Source organism: Lactuca serriola, chromosome 1 (genome assembly GCF_051521515.1).
Source record: "Lactuca serriola cultivar US96UC23 chromosome 1, Lser_US96UC23_V15, whole genome shotgun sequence".
Taxonomy (NCBI): domain Eukaryota; kingdom Viridiplantae; phylum Streptophyta; class Magnoliopsida; order Asterales; family Asteraceae; genus Lactuca; species Lactuca serriola.
The window spans coordinates 55,528,007-55,535,966 of NC_136408.1; the positions used below are offsets into that span (position 1 = coordinate 55,528,007).

The 7,960-nt window shown below is 33.1% G+C and overlaps 1 non-coding gene across 1 annotated transcript; it reads right to left on the reverse strand.

Moving 5' to 3' along the window:
- Positions 1–5,674: 5,674 nt before the first annotated feature.
- LOC145080753 (small nucleolar RNA R71) lies at positions 5,675–5,781 on the reverse strand. Its single transcript, XR_013695340.1, has one exon. It is a non-coding gene; the product is annotated as a small nucleolar RNA R71 (small nucleolar RNA).
- Positions 5,782–7,960: the final 2,179 nt, after the last annotated feature.

A 7,960-nucleotide genomic window follows, 5' to 3' on the forward strand; every position in this document is an offset into this window, starting at 1 on the left:
TCGTGCCAACACGTCTCTCTTTGTGTACACCAACAACTCAAACATTATTTACTTATTGTTGTATGTTGATGATTTGATTTTAACAGGAAACAATGAGACTATGCTCCCTTCCTTTACTACTCGACTACATCATGAGTTTGCGATCAAAGACCTTGGCGAGTTGAATTATTTCCTGGGTCTGGAAGTGAGTCATACTGAAGATGGCTTGTTTCTCAGCCAAACCAAGTATGCAAAAGACGTTTTAAGTCGGGCTGACCTGCTTGACTCCAAGCCAGTCTCCACTCCTTTGGCAGTTAACGAGTTATTTACATCAGATGGACCTCCTTTTAAGGACCCTACACTCTATCGATCACTAGTAGGTGCACTTCAATATCTCACTATAACCAGACCTGATCTTTCTTATGCGGTAAATCGAGCTAGTCAATTCTTGCATGCTCCAACAACTGCACATTTTCAATCAGTCAAGCGAATTTTACGTTATCTCAAGGGCACCATTGCCTTTGGTTTAACATTTAAACGCCCAGTCTCAAATTCTATTCTTGGATACTCCGATGCTGACTGGTCCAGATGTATTGAAACCCTTCGTTCCACTTATGGCTATTCGATATTTCTTGGAAGAAATTTGGTTTCATGGAGTGCAAAGAAGCAACCTACTATCTCACGCTCTAGCTGTGAGTCCGAGTACCGAGCAATGGCAAATACCGTTGCAGAGATTGTCTGGATCACTCACTTACTACGTGAGCTTCATGCCTTACCACCTGATTGGCCCACACTATTGTGTGATAACAAAAGTGCCTTGTTTATGTCCCAGAACCCAGTTTCACATAAGCGTGCAAAGCATATTGATCTTGACTATCACTTTATTCGTGAACTTGTGGCTTCTGGGAAACTATACACGAAGTTCATTCCAACCAAGCTTCAAGTGGTGGACATATTCACCAAGAGCTTACCACGTCCTCAGTTCGAACACTTTCGCACCATGTTATGTCTTGGACCACCACCTATTCACTTGAGGGGGATATTAGATAAATCTTAGAATATGTATTTATCCTATTGTTGTACTTATCGTGTATCTCATCTCTCCTAGTTTACAGGAGATTAGTTTGTATCAACTGAATATAAATATACACACTCAACCTCATTCAAAGGTGTGGTTAATTTAATAGTCTCTATAATGTTGCATGCGGATGATAGAGTGACCAGGTGGACGATTCCACTCGAAACTACGGTTAATATTTTTTATGGCGTTTTTCTTTGGATAGGTTGGCTACACACAGTGTTGTAGATATTAGCCTTGACAGACGATTAATTGGGGAATAATTGTTTGGCGGTCTACATCCAATTACGATTAGTAGTGCTTGATGGAAATTGGTCTATCGGTCAAACTCAAGCTTGACGGTCCTTTACGGTCCTAGGCGGGAAATTTTTTTTAAAAAAATCAAATTTTCAAACATTATAACAAAATTTATAAAATTTCCAATTCTTAAAATTTCAAATATTCAAAATTTTAAATTACACCACAGATTTCGAATTTTCAAAATGTTAAATTTTCAAATACTTATTTCCTTATGATATTTTAAGTTTGTAAATAGTTTTGTTAATAATTTATGTTCCCCGTTTTATCCCAGGTTAATCTCCGCTTAGATCGATTTATCATTTGACCTCAGTTGACCGCTAAGCTACCGTCGAACGTTTTTTCAACCATGGCTACTAGAGTGAGTCTTTCTAGAAGAGGTTTGGAAATCCCTTCCTTGTTGTATCAATGTAAAATGTGTGTAATGGGGGTACTGAGTCTAATCGTCATATGTTCTTTGCATGAACCAATTCCGATTTCATTTTTAAGGTTTCAAGAACTTTATATTCCGGTTCCAGTTTCTTATCAATAAAAGTGGATACCTCCTGCTCACCCTAATCCCACCTCAAACCAATTTCTAATTACACTTTTTTTTTCGAGTCATTACCAATTTGGTCATTTTTCTAGTCTTAGTCTATTAAATTTTGTGTGTTCACATGATAGGTCCATTTTGAACATCAAGAAAATTAAATTATATGAAGTAAGAATACATCTAAGGTTCCAACCGTTGACATATCTCTACGAAAGCTATTTGAAAATGTTTACGGTTAGCTGAAATATAACAAATGTAATGCTATATAAATGTTAATTAAATACTATAAAAAGTAAATTATACGAAGGAAAAATGATTTGGGATGTAATTACCTTTTCGTCTTGTTCACGTTTAGGTAACTTCAAATTCTTTTTTTTTTTTTGCACATATTTGACCATTTAACTTGTGACAATGTTAATATGTGAACACATTTAACAAGTTAAATGGTAAATGTGTATAAAAAATAAAGTTGTCTAAATGTGAACAATTTTTTTTACGAATTTCTTAAAAAAAAATTTAATTTCTTATAACATTTTTATGATATTTTTTTTTCTATAGGTTTTTCTAATACAATGTTTTAAACTTTGCTTATAATTTTTTTTTTTAACTTTTTTTAAACTTTCATATATTTTTAATACAACTGTTTTCAGACCAAATATTTTATTTATGTTTTAAATATTTCTTACAATTTTTAACTTTTATTTTTATATTTTCATACAATTTTTTTATAATTTTCATAGATTTATTTCTAAACTTTCTTTTTATAATATTTTTAAAGTGTTTCACAGATTTTGTATAACAATTTAATATATTTTTTATAATATTTTAAAATACTTTCTTTAAATACTAGTTTAAAATGTTGTATTAAAAAAAAGTTTATAAACTTCAAATTACTAAAAAGTTGGAATAATTTTAAAACATTTACATTATATAGATTTTTTGTTTTTTTTTATTTGCTAAGTAATTTTCTTTTTATTTTTTTAAAAGACTCTCCATACTTATTGTAACATATTTAATTTATTTAATTTTATTGTTCGATACTATTTGCTTTAAAAAAATTGTATATGTTTAAAAACAAAAGAAAAAATTTATAAGAAGCTATATAATATATTTCACAAAACAAAAAAACATATTTATTAATTTAAAAGTAAATTTTAAAATTGATCAATATTTAATTAATATTTAGGAAATTATGGAATATTTTGAAAACAACGTTTGAAAAAAAAATAATACAAACGAATATGAAAAATAAAATCGCTATTAAAAGTGAGGAAAATGACTTATCAGGGTAATTGATTTTTGATTTTGTTCATATTTAGACAACTTTCTTTTTTTTTGTACAAATTTAACCATTTAACTTGTTAATTTGTTCACATATTACCATTGTCACCTGCGATAGCCGGTGACAATGGCAATATGTGAACACATATAACAAGTTAAATGGTTAAATGTGTACAAAAATAAAGAAGTTACCTAAATGTAAACAAAACGACAAAGATGATTACCCTGATAAGTCATTTTCCTTTATATGAATGCTCCATGTGGCTAGGGATGTTATGCACGTTTAGTCTCTAATTCTTTTCTTAAGTTAGACCATATATACATTTCATTTTTTTGAGTTTTGATTCCTGGTATGTGCATATCTACATATATATATATATATATATATATATATATATATATATATATATATATATATGTATTACATCATATCTTAATATTATTAGCTATATTTATGTTTATTTTAGAACAAAAGGTACTTATTATGTTTAATATATGTTATGTAGCGTAAAAGACATTCTCGGAAGCAATATGGAAGCTGGAAGCAGAAATGAAGAGCTTAGGCAAGAAGGAGACACAAAAAGAATGGGCTAAAACTCATGAATCGTAACTCTGATTGACGTGATTCAAAATGGTCTAAAAACTAGATACAATTTCAGACAACTTTGTTGTTTTGAGAAAATACTGATTCTCGATAACCACGATGTGGTGAATGGAATCTTTGTGATTCTTGACGTTGGCTTGGGGAATACGAGATAAACACGAGGACCTCGATGTGGTGCCTTTACTACGTCATGGTGGCCAGATTTTAGGCAAGTATATATATTCGAACATTATGACGAATTGGGGGACTTGGATGTGACTTTATGGAGAAGTATTACGACAAAAACCCTTCTAAGAACCCTTTGGGATCGATTTTGAAGATAGGAAGTCGATTGGAGCAAGGATTTGCATCTACACATTCAGTTTGCTTAGTTTAATGATGTTTAGCTTAGTTTACCTTTTATTTATGTGTTCATCAACTGTGATTATAGGCTAAAACTTTTTCTTTCGTTTAGATTAGATGAACTCCTGAATACTATGTGTTGATTTCTTGTTTTATGGATTGATGAAGTTGATTTTTGCTTTAAATATTGTTTGATAAATCTAAACCTAGCTTGTTAAAGTTTCTATCTTTATTGTCTTGTCTCAAGTTTTTTGTAGTTAAATTGCAGTTGGCCGCATGAACTTGGTTTACCTAGTTGTTTATGACCATTAAATTGCTAGAGCTAGATATTGACAATATCCTAGTATAAGTGATAAGTTAGTTGCTTAACTGTGTTAAAGAGCAGTATTTGATCATAATATTTTCTCGCTTACTAGACTTTACCAAAGAATAGTGGTCTATATATTATATCATTCAGAGTCCAAATTACCTTTAAAATCAATTTAGTGTCCTTAACTTGCATGATCATTGGGGTTAAAGTTGTTAAATTGACTTATGCTAGTTAGTCTTACCATGATGACTAGTAACTATTATTTGGTAGCTAGCGGAATTAATCCATTGTCATGAAATCAACCATAGGAAACAGGAGCAATTCGAAACTAAACGAAAGTATCCATTATTCTTGATTTGAAATTGTCTTTCTAGTTGTTTACTTTAGTAATTAGTTTGTTATTTTAATTTAGCTTTTTCTGAATTTGTAAAATCAGATAAAACCCCCATTTTAGTTGTTTTTATTAGTTTAGCTTTTAGTAGTTATTTTATTAACTAAATATTGTTCTCTATGATCGACATCCGACTTACCTAAACTATTTTATAATTCGACTAGATACACTGACTAGGTGCATTCTAGCTAGTTAAAGTCGTTAGGTTATAAATTCAAAACTAGATAGGTATAATTCGTGCACATCAAGTTTTTGGCGCCGTTGTCGGGGAACGGCTTATTTGATTATTAGTTTAATTGATTTTAATTATTCAATCCTTTTTGTGGGGTAAAAACCACAAAAAGTTACTTCGGTTTCATTTGTTTATTTTAGTTTTTTACTCTGAAACGCAACCACGTCGTGGTCCCGTTTCAGTTAGTTTTTTCGTTTTTTATTCCTTTTTATGCGTGTGTTTTGTAGTTTTTTTAGCAGGAAATATGGGGGACATCACGACAATGTTAATGGAAGAGTACAAGCGACATATGAGGAATGAAAACAGATGGGGTCTTGATCCACCAAAAATCCCAACCACGACAAATTTTGAACTTCCGGGGCACATTATTAATATGTTAAGGGAACTACCTTTTTATGGGAAGAAGCACGAGGACGCTTATGAACATATAGAAGAGGTGGTGGAGATTTCACATTATTTTAATGCACCTAATGTGAGTAAATATGCGGTAATGCTTCGAATTTTACCGGTCACGTTGAAGGGTGAAGCAAAAGAATGGTTAAAATCACTTCCTTTTGGAGCAATCACGACATGGGCTGATTTTAAGACCGAGTTCATCAACCAGTTTACCCCACCTTCAAAAGTGGCAAAGCTTAAGAGAAATATCCAAAATTTTCAACAATTAGAAGGGGAGTCGTTATACGAAGCTTGGGAACGTTACAAGAGATTGTTACGACATTACCCTCAACATGACTTCAATGTGCAACAATAAATCTCGATATTTTATGATGGAGTCAATGTGTGCGCTCGTCAATTTCTAGACTCGCAAGGGCCCATGACAAAGAAGAATCCGACAACAAATAAAGCTTTGATTGAAGAATTCGCTAAGCATTCAAGAGAGTACCACAACTCAAAGGAGGATTTCATTAGAGGAAAGTCAAGTAAAGATAGAGTTCAAGATGCTATTAGTGCAGTTATTGCAAAGCTCGATGCAATGGAAGAAAAGATCACAAAATTGGGTGAACAAATTCAAGATAGATGCGGAGCTTGTGGAGGACCCCATTCTACTAAGGATTGTGAGTTGGTGTACAAGAGAGCTCAAGACACGAAAAAATATCAACAACTAGAGAATAATCTCTACCAACTAGAACGAGTCCAATCCGAGAAGATAGATGCTCTCGAGTCAATGCTATTCAGATTCATGGAAGCTAGCGAAAAAAGATATGATGCAACTGATGCAACACTTAGAGTTCAAGAAGAATCTATTTTGAGCATCCACACACAAGTTGGGAAATTAACAAAACTTTTACAAGAAAATCTATCGAATCTACCTTCAAGAAAAACCGAGTCAACCCCTATGGATCAAGTCATGGTCGTTGATACAGAAGAAGACGAATTGGAGCATATGAAGGACCTTGAAGAGGAGTCTAATTAGTCACTCGAAGTAAAAAAGAAAAAAGAAGAAGAGCATTGTGAAGCTTCCCAGTCGCCACGACGTGGAGACAATAGTGCCATGTTGTGGGTGATAAAAGAAAATTATGATTTCTTAGTTGTTGAGTTTTATCGATCACCTCTTCCTTTCCCACCGCATGCCAATGCAAATTTGGTGAAACATGAAAACATGAAGTTCCTTAAGCATGATGAATTTGAACGCATGAAGGAAGAAGAGTGGGAGGAATGGGAGGAACCTTTACCAAAAGAACAACTGAAAAAAGAAGTGAATTATTCAAAACCTCTAGTGTCAACGCCAATGATGTTTGAGGTGTTTGCTTTTACAAGACCACCAAATCCAGTAACAGAGGCGATTGAAGAAAAAGAAGTCGAGAGTGATGAGTCTCATTTTGAAAAGAAAAACCCAAAAAGATACAAGAAAAAAGCTAAAGACATGAGAATGAGGAAATAACCCAAGCAGAAACATAAAGAAGATGTCAACACAACAACAAAAGAAAGTTCAGGAAAGGAATTCAATAGAAGGGTTGCTTACAAATGAGTAAGGTTCAAGATGATGGAGAACGGGGAGGTTACACTTCCACCCGACGCAACGTAGAGTGAAAAGGAATCCGGCTCACGACTCCTCAAAAAGAAGCGCTTGTCGGGAGGCAACCCGATTTTTATGAGTTTGCATTTTCGTTTCCTTTTGATTTGTTTAAGTTTTTTATTTTTAATTCTTAGTTTTTTTAGTTTTACTGAATGAAATGATGTGTTTCTCAAGTTCTTGATCTCATTTTGTAGTGTTGAACGAAAGTAAATCAGTGAAGAAGCTTTAATTTGAAGAAGTCGTGCAATTTTTGAAGATCATAATTGAATAACAAGTTTTTGAATAAGTGTGGGGTTCCCACATAATGAAGAGAAAAACATTCTGAAGCATATTTACTAAAAAGAAAAGTGGGAATGGTTTTACACATTACAAAGAGTCGATGCCCACCTATTTCAATCTTAAAAGATTCTCTGAGAAGACACCACGACGTGGCATCCTTAATCCATGCTATGACGACATTATTTTGTTCGACCTTGATGACCATTTGCTTGACACCACAACGTGGCGTTGCTTTCCCATGTCGTGGCAGCGGTTCAGCACATTTTTCAAGAATGGTTCTTTGATTTCATTCGATCCGGCACATTTGCATTCACAAGATGAAGGTCCAGAAGTATTGTTTCCAGCAATTATACGAGAAGTCTAAGCTTTCCACACAAGTCTCAGAGTTCGATCTCGCCACTATTACCCAAGGGGAGTCTATTCCAATTCTTCCATTTTATTTTTTTTATGTTCTTTAATTTTTTTTTAGTATGCAATGGGGACATTGCATCATTTAAGTGTGGGGTAGAGGGTCAAAAAAGTAAATTGCTAGAAAATTTAAAAAATTAGAAATAGATTTGAAATAATAATCGAAAAATTGAATCTAGTATTAGTTTAAACTTAAGTTTTTAGTGTTGC